This window comes from Anolis carolinensis, unplaced genomic scaffold, assembly GCF_035594765.1.
Source record: "Anolis carolinensis isolate JA03-04 unplaced genomic scaffold, rAnoCar3.1.pri scaffold_8, whole genome shotgun sequence".
Taxonomy (NCBI): domain Eukaryota; kingdom Metazoa; phylum Chordata; class Lepidosauria; order Squamata; family Dactyloidae; genus Anolis; species Anolis carolinensis.
Window position 1 is genome coordinate 18,139,448 of NW_026943819.1, and position 13,887 is coordinate 18,153,334.

Sequence of the window (13,887 nt, forward strand, 5' to 3'; positions counted from 1 at the left end):
TGGGCCAGGTTGCAGCAGAGGTATGGGGCCAGCACAGAGATTGAAGCATCTCTTATGGACAAGCTCCAAAGGTTCCCAGCTTTAAAACTCAAAGACTTCAAACTCTTGTGGGACCTCAGCGATCTCCTTGCGGAATTAGAGTCGGCCAAGGAGAATCCAGAACTGCCCGGTTTGAAGTGCCTCGATCAGCACCTGTCCCAGAGGCAGATCTTGACCAAGCTGCCCTTCACTTTGCAAGAACGCTGGGGACAGGAGGTCTTCAACTACAAGGAGGCCCACTCCCAGGCATACCCTCCATTTTCTCATTTGGTCCAGTTCATCACCAGGGCAGCCAGAGAAAGGAATGATCCACAGACGGGCCTCCCCACCTTATACCAAGGGACCCAGCCAGAGAAGGCACCTGAAGTGGACAAGAAACCACCTAGAGAGGCCAATAGACCTGTCAGCGTAAAGGCAGTCGAAACTCAACTCAAGACTGACGAACCCAGGTCGGAGGTAAAAGAGTTGCTTTGCCCTATTCACCAAAAGCCTCACAGCTTGGCCAACTGCAGGGAGTTTAGTAGAAAGACATACAAAGAAAGGCAACAGCTAGTTCAAAAGCAGGGAATCTGCTTTAGATGCTGTGGAGCAACTCCACACTTTGCATCCAACTGCAAAGAAAACATCAAGTGTGAGAAATGCAACAGCCTCAAGCATTGCACCGCAATGCACAACTCCAATATCATCTCCCACCCCAAAGAGAACGCTTCACCAAAAGAAAAGTCAGCAGTCGAAGACACCGACAAGCCAGCCGCACCAGAGATGCAGGTGGAAGTTTCAGCAGTCGCCTGTACAGAGCTGTGTTCTGACTCGCACCAGTACAGAGTTTGTCATCCTATCTGCCTAGCGGATGTATATCCAGCCAAGAGCCCTTGGCTTAGAAAGAGACTCTATGTGGCCCTGGATTCACAGAGCGACGCCTCCCTGGCTACTCCAGAGTTCTTCCGCATGTTTGACCTTAAAACCAAGATGGTCGACTACACTATGACTACGTGTGCAGGAAAAAAGAAGTTGCAGGGTCGCATAGCATCTGGCTTCGTTGTCTCCTCTTGCGACCAGAAGAGACAGTTCAAGTTGCCAGACTTGATTGAGTGTTCCTCCATCCCTCGGAACAAAAAACAAATTGTAACTAGAGAAGTTGTGGAGGCTCATCCACATTTGCGACGGTTAAAGAATGCTATACCAGCCTTTCGGCCAGATGTGGAGATTGCCCTTTTGCTTGGCTCGGACTGCCCGAGCTTGTTCTGTGTGAACGACCAAGTTAAAGGACCTCCAGGTGCACCTATCGCACAACAATTGCTATTAGGCTGGACAGTCATAGGCCCAGTGTGCATAAACAAGATGCACCCACCATCGTCGTTGGACTCCAATCAAGCACAGGTGCTTAAAGGTGGACGTCCTACACTTGTGCGCAGTTGCCTAAGTCATATCTCGGTCTACTGCCAAGCAATAACTCCAGAGTATTCCTCCATCTTCAAAGTCTCTGAGAGAGACGAAGCCACAGCGCTCTCGAAAGATGAGCAAAGGTTTTCGGACATTATGAATGCTCAAGTCTCACGAAGTGCAGAGGTGAAAGCCTGCAAATCAACCACAGAAATCAAGATGGGCCAAAGATCTTGTCTGGAACGACACCATTTTGAACGTTTTTCGGAATGGCACAGTCTTCTTAGAGCAGTTGCTAGGCTTATACATCGCTTAGTCTGCAAAGATAGTCAGCCTTTGCAAGTTCAGGACATGTTGAAGGCTAAGGGAGTAATATTCAGGTCAGTTCAGAGGCATGAGTTTAGTCTAGAAATAGCCAGGTTAGAACAAGGGCTTGACACCCCCAGCCGGAGTTTCTTGCGTGAGTTAAACCCATTTCTAGACAAGGAGGGCATTTTAAGAGTGGGAGGGAGGTTAGCTAAGGCTAAACTCAAAGTGTGTACAAAGAACCCCATCATTGTACCCCCCAATAGCCATATTGCTTTGTTGTTGGTTCGTCACTACCATGAGAAAATCCATCATCAGGGTAGAACTCTAACTGAGGCAGCCCTTAGAAATGAAGGTCTGTGGGTGGTAAATGCTAAAAGTTTGGTCAACAGTTGTATTTTCAAATGTGTCAAATGTCGGCGACTCAGACGAAACTGTCAAAGTCAGTTGATGGCAGAACTACCTCAGGATAGGACTTTGACAGACCCACCCTTTTCCCATGTGGGAATCGATGTGTTTGGTCCTTGGGAGGTTGTCACTAGGAAAACCAGGGGTGGTGTTGTAAATAACAAGAGGTGGGCAGTTTTGTTTACTTGTTTAGTAATACGAGCTGTCCATATAGAAGTCATAGAAGGGATGGACACTTCATCATTTTTAAATGCATTGAAAAGGTTCATAGCCCTCAGAGGGCCAATTAAGTCAATTCGATCGGACTGTGGCACCAATTTTGCATGTGCAGACCTTAGCCAACCACTTCTGGAAGAGGTGGAAGGCCGAATACTTAAGCCAGCTTCCAACCAGAAGACTCTGGCAAACCCCAGAGGACAATTTCAAGGTGGGAAACCTTGTGTTGCTAAAGGACAAAGACTTGCCCCGCTATGCCTGGCCTATGGGCATTACACTAAAGACCTTTCCTTGCCCTGACGGTAAGGTTAGAAAAGTTCAGGTAAAGACTCATAGTAAGGACAAAATGTCTGTCCTGGACAGACCAACCAGCAATCTCGTGTTGCTTGTCCAAAGTGTGTAAGTTTTATACTGTTTTATTGTTGTGTATACAAAGGTGTTTGTATGTTTTTGATTGGTAAATTCCCACATCCTGGGAATTTAGCGGGGAGTGTTCCGTCCCCCAGGACGATGGTTTGCCTTACCTATTGGTCGTTTGTTTGTTTTCCCTCCTTTGCATTTTGTTTCAGCCTCTGGCTGCAAAGCCCAGGAAAAGTGGCTTGGAATCTGCAAGAGCTGGCTGCAGTTTTCTTTGCAGTGATTGGTCAAAGAGTGCAACATCTTAGGACCGCCCTTTTTACCAGGGTCTAGTCTCCATTTTGGAGCTTCATTCTGGCTATAGTCTTCCAACGTGCTGGAGCTGTGCAAAGCTAACTGGGACAAATCATCCTCAAAACCAGGCCAATCTAAGCCTATCCAAATTAGATAAGTATTGAATTATATTGATCTGGAATAGGAATTCTAGTTAGAGGAGCAGGGTTATTCCATCGCTTCTAGAACTAATCTTTGCTGTAAAGATAGGGAAGGAAAGAGTTTCTCCTTCTAATATAGACAGCGTGATTAGGGTATAGTGGTTTTATAATCACCTTTGCCTTCTGGAACCAGGGATAATTCTGCAACTAAAACCTATGGAAATTTGTTTCATTTTCTGCAACTTTAAGATCTGTGCCAGGTTTACAACCTTGTATGAATAAACATCCTTTTTTGAAGTTATCCAGACTCAGTCGTTCAATATCTATAGGACAGCTTATAGGGATTTGCAGTTCGCCCGGATAAAGGACAGCACGTTTCAGTTTTATAGTTTTTTATTGTCCGGCGGACGGCACATCACGAAAAGAAGCTAGAATCAAAACTAATTGAATCCTACCAGATAGTTTGGTAAACCAAGTGAGAGGATCCAAAATTAAACAGTAATTGAGTATTCAACAACTTCAATCTGAAAAAGGGTTCAATCAGAAAAATTTCAATTGGCCAAGACAAAACACAGTCAAAAATCAGGCACCAACAAATCATTCACAACAAAGATTAGAGTCAAATAATTTATATGTTGCTACTGACAGAGACTCCAAGTCTGAGTTGTCAACCATTTTGATTTAGCCCTGAGAAAAGACACCCAGGGCTAAGTCATGCTATATCATTATACCACTGCAATTTCACTTTAACTGCAATGGAACTCTAGGACTTTCAGTTTAGAGAGGGATATTTGGAATTTTCAAGCTCTGGTGCCCCACCAAACTATAAACTCCAGGATTCCATTGAGTTTAGCAGTTAAAGTGGAATGACAGTACTTGTTTAATAAGAAAGGACTTCCTGCTATCAAGGACACCACATGCTCCAAATATGTCATTTGTTACAACAAGACTTTCCTTGGCATTCAGAGGTTCTGCTGGTTTAAAGACCAGTCTGCATTTCCATACTATTTTGCCTTGTAAAGATTAGGAAAGGATCCAAGCATCTAGACCAGGGGTCCTCAAACTTTTAAAGCAGAGGGCCGGTCCACAATCCTTCAGACTGTTGAGGGGCCGAATTATCATTAAAAAAAAACCCGAACAAATTCCTATGCACACTGCACGTGTCTTATTTGTAGTGCAAAACAACAACAACAATGAAAGAACAATACAATATTTAAAAATGAAAACAATTGTAACCAACACAAACCTATCAGGATTTCAATGGGAAGTGTGGGCCTGCTACTGGCCAATGAGATAGTCAAGTTAATTAGGATTGTTATTGTTGTGTGCCTTCAAGTCATTTCAGACTTTGGGCGAGCTTAAGTCTAAAATTATTTATTTATTCATTTACTACATTTATTTACTACATTTATATCCTGCCCTTCTCACCCCGAAGGGGACTCAGAGCAGCTGTATGTACATACAATATATTATATTATTAGCATAGCACAATATTAGCATTATGGCCCCATGTGAGCCGCCCCGAGTCCCTTCGGGGAGATGGGATAAAGTTATTATTGTTATTATTATTATTATTATTATTATTATTATTATTATTATTATTATTATATATTTCTATATTGAACTATACCACTATACTGTAATATTATATGTAATATATAATATATAATTAATATTATTATATGGTATTATTATTAGTATTATATTGTTTAACATAATATTATTATCAATATTATATGTATATACAATATATTATATTATTTAAAATGATATAAAAATATTATATTATAAAACTGAGGGCAGGGGCCAGGTAAATGACCTTGGAGGGCCGCATCCGGCCCCCGGGCCTTAGTTTGGGGACCCCTGATCTAGACAAATTAAGATAATCCACATGTCCATAAAACTTATGAATATATTTTTCCCCTGAATGCTTGAAGGCAAATTGGGAACTTCACATAAGTTGGGAACTTCTCAATGGCTAAAATGGGGTTAAAATGTCACCCCTTCTCCCAGATCTTTTAAAACTTTGTTCCTTATTAGCCTTAACCAATGTGACCAATGATGAAGATGAAGGAGATAATAATTTTTCAACATTGCTTGACTAGATGTGGATGCAAACTAGATCATTGGTGTTCAACGAAGGGGGAACACACAACCAGGAAACATGGCAATCGTATATTTTACATCTGGATATCATTTGGAATGATAACATGGGATATGGAAATGCCTGTATCTCAAGTGATCAGAATTTGCATTTGATTTTCCTCTTTCAGATTCCCAGTTCCTTCAGCAGGTGTCTTTCAATTTCATTCTCCACTGTACATGCAAATGCTACTGAGGCTTGTGATGGATCTTGAAATCAAAGAGCAATTTATATCTGAGCTCAGGAAAACCAAGATAACAGAGATGAGATAGATCCAAACTTTAATGTAGATGTTTGGCTTGAGTAGGCATCGCACCTTTGTTACCTATACTCATGCGTAAATTAAACTCATGGAAATCAAAGGAATATGAGTTCGTTTAGACTACATTAAGTTTCATTTATTTCAACTGCTCTCCTCTGAGCATGATTTAGAGTTTTTCTAATCTCCGTAGTTAAACCAATTTGAAACCACTTTAGCTGTCCTATGAGATGTTTGGACTTGTAATTTGTATGCAGTACTAAGAATCTCTGCCAGAGAGCTCCCGTGCTATCATTTAGGAGAATATATCAGAAACCCACAAAACATCCCACAAAACCATTAACTACAAATCCCAGGATCCCACAGGATGAAACCAGGGTGGCTGAAGTGATATCAAACTGCTATAGTGCATTCGTAATCTTGATATGACTCATAAGCCTGCAATGAAAAAAACATTTTACAATATTGTAAAATACTGTTTTTTAATGATCAGTTCACCCTCCACATTTGTGGCTTAACCGTTCATATGTTTTATTATTTGTTGATTACAGCATTTTCTGCCCTATAAGCAACTATATATTTATATATGTTCTCTCTGTGCATTTATAGCTCTCCAGTATGAATCAATGATCAACTTTCACCAGTAAATTATTTTGGCCCTTGAATTCTCTGAAGAATCGAGAAATGCCTAGAGAAGTGTTCTGTCAGGTAAATACAAGCAAACAGCATTCGGATTTTATTTATATTTTATTTAATATGTATAACTATATATATAAAAGGGTAATGAAATTTCGGCCTAGGACAAAACAACAAAACTACACATCCCAGAAACACTAAACTTGGCAGCACAACCCCTCATCCATGCCTCTACGTTCATACAACAAAAAGAAAAGAAAAATAAAGTCCTAATTAGAGGGAGAGGAAAAATTGTTTTATCCAATTGCTGCCAGTTAGAAGGCTAAGCTCCGCCCACTTGGACTCCTAGCAACGCACTCAGCCCAGGAGACAGGCAGAGTTGGGCCTCACAGGCCTCTTCCACACTGCCTATAAAATACAGATTATCTGATTTTAACTGGGCTATATGGCAGTGTAGACTCAAGGCCCTTCCACACAGCTATATAACCCATTTATAATGGACTTAATGTAAGATAAAACCTTTACCCTTTACCTTAACTACCACCAATTCCTCAATACTTTATTTCCCATACCACCATACTTTGCCACAGCTAGTTGACTTATATTTGAGGTGTTTTCACTTTTGCACTCCAAACCCGCACAAAGATGGAAGGGCTAGTTTGCGGTTTCTGAATGAGCAAAAACACAATAAAATTGTTATAATGCACACAGTTTTGTTATAATGCACACAGTTCTTTTACAGATTTAATTATGACTGTATATACTCATGTATAAGTCTACTTCATGTATCAGTTGAGGTCAGATTTTCAGGGCGAAGTTATGGATTCTGATACAATCCATGGAGAAGTCAAGAGCCATTCTGCAGGGAGGATAAGACACCAATGACGCTTTGGGGGGCATGAATTAAATGGTCCTCCCAGGCATTTAAAACAGTCAGAAGTGGCACCAGGAGAGAGAGAATAGAAGGGATTGGTGCTTCTTTTGGGTTCTCCCAGAATGGACTAAACTCTCACCTTTCCACTAAGAGAAGGGGATAATCCTTTTTATTATAAGAGTTAAGGTGCAATATTCACAGCGATCTGTGGAAACGTCAACCCACATGTTTTGGGATAATTTTTCTGGACTAAAATTTCTAAATGTATACATGAATATATAGCAGGGGTCCCCAAACTAAGGCCTGGGGGCCGGATGCGGCCCTCCAAGGTAATTTACCTGGCCCTCGCCCTCATTTATAATATAATATTTTTATATCCGTTTTAATAATATAATATATTGTATATACATATAATACTGATAATAATATTATTATCATTTTATACAATACAATACTAACAATAATATCATATAATAATATTAATTATATGTTATATATTACATATAATATTGCAGTATAGTGGTATAGTTCAATATAGTATAATGCCAATATTGTGCTATGCTAATAATATAATATATTGTATGTACATACAACTGCTCTGAGTTCCCTTTGGGGTGAGAAGGGTGAGATATAAATGTAGTAAATAAATGTAGTAAATGAATAAATAAATAATTTAGGCTCGCCCAAAGTCTGAAATGACTTGAAGACACACAACAACAACAACAATCCTAATTAACCTGACTATCTCATTGGCCAGAAGAAGGCCCACACTTCCTATTGAAATCCTGATAGGTTTATGTTGGTTAAAATTATTTTCATTTTTAAATATTGTATTGTTCTTTCATTGTTATTGTTTTTGTTTTGCACTACATATATGTGCAGTGTGCATAGGAATTGGTTTGTTTTTTTCCCACAAATGATAATTCGGCCCCTCAACAGTCTGAAGAATTGTGGACCAGCCCTCTGCTTTAAAAGTTTGAGGACCCCTTATATATAGGGTAATTTAAATACGCATTTCATTCAGTCACATACTGCGATACAAAAATGTCAAAGCAAGTTGTGAAAAAATGCATGTGATGCTGTAGATCTGAGTTCCTTTTTGGATTCAGAATGCAAAACTTTTATAAAACCAATACACATTTTAAAAAAAGTTTTTATGACTCTCAAATGTGTAAGCCCATTCTTCATGTTAGCTTGTGCTAACATGAAGTGTTATTAAGCTATAGTGTTATTAAGCTATACTGGTTTGATGTGATGTACCAATAGGGCTAGATTGGCAATAGAAACCAGCACCCGGCATAGTCTTTTTGCAACAGGTGGCACAAGTCTTTGGAGGGAGCCGCATTTACCAAGAAAGTTCCACGTGAGAAGCGTATTGGTAGCAGCTGGGCAAATATCAAAGTGTCTGAACTGAGTACCGTTGCACCATTCTGTTTTGGTCTATCTCAAATGAAATTTATTCAGATGCTAAAGTCAGAATACAACATTGAAACAGCTGACGTCTCCAAGCTACAGACACCACCTATTTCCTACACTGAAACAATAAGGGAGACAAAGTTGACAATGGCATCCTGGACCATGAATTCAAGGCAAAAAAAAAAAAAAGAGAGAGAGAGAGAGAGAGCGATACCTTCCTATCACCGTGGTTGAGCTTTGATTCCTCACCTCTTTAAACTATTGGGAAAGCCTTAATGCTATGGCAACATGCTCTAGACCAGGGGTCCCCAAACTTTTTAAACAGGGGGCCAGTTCACAATCCTTTGGACCATTGGAGGGCCAGACTATAGTTGGCCACCGAGCAATAATAATTAATAACAAGAACAACAATAAAAAAGAGGGTTGGAAGAGACCCTTTGGGACATCGAGTCCAATCCCCTTCTGCCTTTGTGCACCGAAAGCACCAGCAAAGCATCCCTGACAGAAGGCCACCCAGCCTCAATGTTAATAATAATAATAATAATAATAATAATAATAATAATAATAATGGGTTTGGGACACAATACTCCTGACCTCACAATCGTGTTAAAAAACAAAGTATGGATTGTCGATACTGCAATCCCAGGTGACAGCAGGATTGAGGAGAAACAACTGGAAAAGCTGACACAATATGAGGATTTAAAGATCGAATTACAAAGACTCTGGCACAAGCTAGTCAAGGTGGTCCTAGTGGTGATGGGCACACTGGGTGCAGTGCCTAAAGACCTTGGCCTGCACTTAAACACAATCGGCGCTGACAAAATGACCACCTGCCAGCTGCAGAAGGCCACCTGACTGGGATCTGTGTGCATTATTCACCGATACATCACACAGTCCTAGACACTTGGGAAGTGTCCGACGTGTGATCCAATTCAACAGTCAGCAGAGTGTCTGCTGTGGACTCATCTTGTTGTGTTTCTAATAATAATAATAATAATAATAATAATAATAATAATAATAATAATAAGGGTTGTAAGAGAAGAAGAGACCCCTTGGGTCATTTAGCCCAACCCCCTTCTGCCCTTGTGCTGTGGGGGCCAGATAAATGGCTTCAATGGGCCGCATCCGGACCCCGGGCCTTAGTTTGGGGACCCCTGCTCTAGACTGCGGAATGCTTGCCCATTCAGCACCACTACTCTTTAAGCACACTTTTATAATAGTAAAAATAAGCAAGGTAAAAAGAAGGTGCCCCCTGCCCTTTCAGTGTGTACCATTTCGTACAAAACATGCAATTATGAAGGCAAAAAAGTGGGATTCATTCTAGATAAAATTATATGCAACAGTATCCCAGAGAGAAGGCTTTCTATAACGTGGTGTAGTGATTGAACATACTTCTTTACATGCCCTCCGTGTCAACATCTGATACAAGATGCATAGTTATGAGACACCTGTATTATGAATTCATTTCAGACAACAACCACTCTAAACTTTTTTAAAAGGACAGAGCAACAGTAAAAAGGTTTCCTCTTAATGTCAGTTTTTTGAATCTATCAAGTGTTAAATGTAAGCCAAGCCCTTTACATATAGAGTGCAAATTTTAGTAAAAAGATTCTGAAACTGAAGAGAAAGAGAGAGAGAGGTGGGGAATGATGGAAGGAAGGCAGGCAGGCCAAGAAAGGGTTTGAACAAACCTCATCAGTGTTACTGAAAGAAGGAAGTTAATATTTAAATATACAGGCACACATCAGATAAAAGTCTCTGACAGTGAATTTTTATAAAATTGTTTATGCCTACTTGGTCCTCATATTTTTAATAGTACAGTAGAGTCTCACTTATCCAACATGAATGGGCCGGCAGAACGTCGGATAAGTGAATATGTTGGATAATAAGGAGGGATTAAGGAAAAGCCTATTAAACATCAAATTAGGTTATGATTTTACAAATTAAGCACCTAAACATCATGTTATACAACAAATTTGACAGAAAAAGTAGTTCAATACGCAGTAATGCTATGTAGTAATTACTGTATTTACAAATTGAGCACCAAAATATCACGATATATTGAAAACATTGACTACAAAATGCGTTGGATAATCCAGAACATTGGATAAGTGAGTGTTGGATAAGTGAGACTCTACTGTATCAGCATTGGGGGGTTAGTGAAGAAAGACTGGACAAACACAGACTTGTGGGTCTTATCTATAGCATTTTTCATCCTTCAGAAAACAAGGCAACAAACAAAGATGAGCTGGGCAAAAAGTAGAATTACACGATCTGATCTGATTGTAGTGTAGGTGTCAGCATACAAAAGCCCAGATAAATAGCAGCTGCCTTCGGAGACCCTTATAGCAAACAAATGGGGATGGAGACACCAGAAGTGACAAGTGGAGTGTCCCAGCACCATTCAACACCTTATCAATGATTTGGATTAATGGGATAGAAGACATGCTTATCAAATTTGCTGATTATGACACCAAAATCGGTGAGTCTTGTGGAAATCTGCGAGCAGAAAACTGCCCAGCGCTCTTTGTCACCCTTGAGGAAGAGCTTGCAGTATCGGGTTTGAAAATTAATTTGATCATATCAAACATTAGACATTTAATTCATTGCCACAACAATTAATAATTAATGTTGTCTAATAAGTTAAACTGGGGTTCTCTAGACCGTTATTAGAAATGTTCATTTTCAGAGCACATTGGGATTAACAGAGAGTGTCATTAACGTTTTCTTTCATCATGATTCCTAAAGTTATTGGAGCCTTCAAAGGTGTCATTTTTGTCATTTTGATGTTGCTGTCCCTTCACATGGATGACAAAAACCATAATGCAAGTATTGACTGAAGGATGGTGGGAATCCAGTACATCTGGGATACTATTGAGTTGGGAAAGGCTGTCACAAGGCATGGAAACACCCTATATAACCTGTTCAACTAAATTTTACAATTTTATTTTTATTAGCACTGAACCTTTATTTATTTACAGTAGAGTCTCACTTATCCAAGCCTCTGGATTATCCAAGCCTCTGGATTATCCAAGCCATTTTTGTAGTCAATGTTTTCAATATATCGTGATATTTTGGTGATAAATTCGTAAATACAGTAATTACAGCATAACATTACTGCATGTTGAACTACTTTTTCTGTCAAATTTGTTGTATAACATGACGTTTTAGTGCTTAATTTGTAAAATTATTAATTTATCAATCAAAATGTATAAGTTTACATTTTCCTCATTTTACAATATCTTAAACATATCATGTTGTATACAATCAGACAGTAAAAAAAACAAAACATCTTTAAACATATTTCTTATCAGTTTTAGATTTTTCCATTACAACTTTACTACATATCTCTCTACTACACCCTTTTATCTACTTATACATAATTTTATTTATTTATTATTATTATCATTATTATTGTTATACCTTTTCCCCCTCTTCCCTTCCCCTTATTTTGTGCCACTTTCACCAGGACCAACCAACTCATACTGTTTCACAAGTCCAAAATTTCATTGTCTCTGTTGCTGGCTTATATCCCTTTCCCTCATTAAAAATATACTCAATAAATTTTCTCCATATTTTCCAAAAATCTGTTTGTTTCGATATTCCCTTTTTAATTTTAATATTGCAAGTCAGCTTATCATTAATTGCTATATTCCAAATTTCCCTGTACCATTCTTCTAATTGGATTTCCTTTTTTTCTTTCCAATTTTTTGGAAATGTGTCCTATGGATTTCCCAGTTCGTCCTGTTGTAGAGCATTGCTGCCTTAGGTAGTTAAGGAAACCAAGAAGTAACTAACCAGCTTTAAATAGGGTTATGTATTATGCATCTTAAACGTATTTCCACCCAGCAGGGCTCTTACATAATACAGTACCTATTAAGCAGCAGTGAGCTCTGTTTTGGGCCTTCATGTCAGAATTGTTCCTTTAGACTTGTCCCTGCAGAGCAGCCAGTTTTGATTAAGCGTTCACCGTTTAAACAGAAGACGTTGTACTTTTTAATTATTGAAACACAATGAAACAATTTCTTGCTATTTAGATTGAATTCACTCAGAATGATTGAAAAGGAATAATTTTTTCTTCGGCAAAGATTTTTTTCCACTTTAATCGCTCGATGAAAGCATCAAGAAAATTCAGAAATACCTCCAATAGATGTATGAGTCATTCCGCAAATTCATTAGTACGGTATTTCCATTCCCTTGGAAGCTTACAAATTGTAATGGAAAATGTTTGTGGAATTGAGCTTTTTGTTCTCACAGCGTTAATCAGGACTGGCGTTGCAGTTATTTGTGTATGTGCGACATACTCTTCCATTAGCACGAGAATAAGGGCACAAAATCCATGTGAGACTTTTGATGCACAACGGTTGTTCATTGCAACTACTTTTAAGAACTGTTGAGTCTATCGGTTTCGGGACCAGTATGATCCTCAGCTTCCCAACACTATTTTACATTAGCAGCCAAATAATGTTGTATTCTGAATGAGGTCACTAGAAACTTTGATTATAGAGAGCAAAAAGAGGCAGTAGCACTTGGAATGGAAGAAGCAGGGCTTTGGCACACTCCTGAGAGCAGTCAAGCTGTCCTGGGGCACATCCACACTGACCATTTAATGCAGCTTCAAACCAGTATTGAAGAAACTGTTTTCATTTTGCAAAAGATTACAGAGGACATCTTGGAACCAGTTAGAGGTCCAGATGGAGATGACACAAACCTTAGAGCACCGATGTGCATTAAGGACTTTCTTTCATGCACTTTTGTGGGGTTTCATTGTCTAGCTGCCATAGTTTGAAGCTACCTTTGAATTGCATTAAATGATCAGTTTAGATGGGGCCCTGTTTCAAAGATATGCTCTGGAGAAGCAATGTTCCAAATGAACCCCAAGCATGCTTTTGTGCATATCAGTATTACACACCAGAGCCCTCGGTGCCGCTGTAGGTTAGACCCTTGTGTCGGCAGGACTGCTGACTTGAAGGTTGGCTTGCTGACCTGAAGGTTGCCAGTTCAAATCCAACCCGGGGAGAGCACAGATGAGCTCCCTTTATCAGCTCCAGCTCCATGCAGGGACATGAGAGAAGCCTCCTAAAAAAAGGTACAGGTTTTCCCCTGATGTTAAGTTCAGTCGTGACCGACTCTGGGGTTGGTGCTCATCTCCATTTCTAAGCCGAAGAGCCGACGTTGTCCGTAGACACCTCCAAGATCATGTGGCTGGCATGACTGCATGGAGCGCTGTTACCTTCCTGCCGGAGCAGTACCTATTTATCTACTCACATTTGCATGTTTTCGAACTGCTAGGTTGGCAGGAGCTGGGGCTAACAGCGGGCGCTCATTCTGCTCCTGGGATTTGAACCTGGGACCTTTCGGTCTGCAAGTTCAGCAGCTCAGCGCTTTAACACACTGCGCTACCACCAGGGGCCCC

The 13,887-nt window shown here is 39.8% G+C and overlaps 1 protein-coding gene and 1 long non-coding RNA gene across 6 annotated transcripts in view; one reads left to right on the plus strand and one right to left on the minus strand.

Annotated features, from left to right (window-relative positions):
- The window catches only part of kirrel3 (kirre like nephrin family adhesion molecule 3), a 960,216-nt gene that overhangs the window by 140,066 nt on the left and 806,263 nt on the right, over nucleotides 1–13,887 (minus strand). The gene's annotated exons all lie outside the window — the stretch shown is intronic.
- Nucleotides 1–13,887, plus strand: part of LOC134293413 (uncharacterized) — a 119,343-nt gene that overhangs the window by 59,104 nt on the left and 46,352 nt on the right. For both annotated transcript variants that reach the window (XR_010000382.1, XR_010000383.1), the window contains exon 4: nucleotides 6,155–6,253. This is a non-coding gene — a long non-coding RNA (uncharacterized LOC134293413). The remainder of the gene's footprint in view (nucleotides 1–6,154; nucleotides 6,254–13,887) is intronic.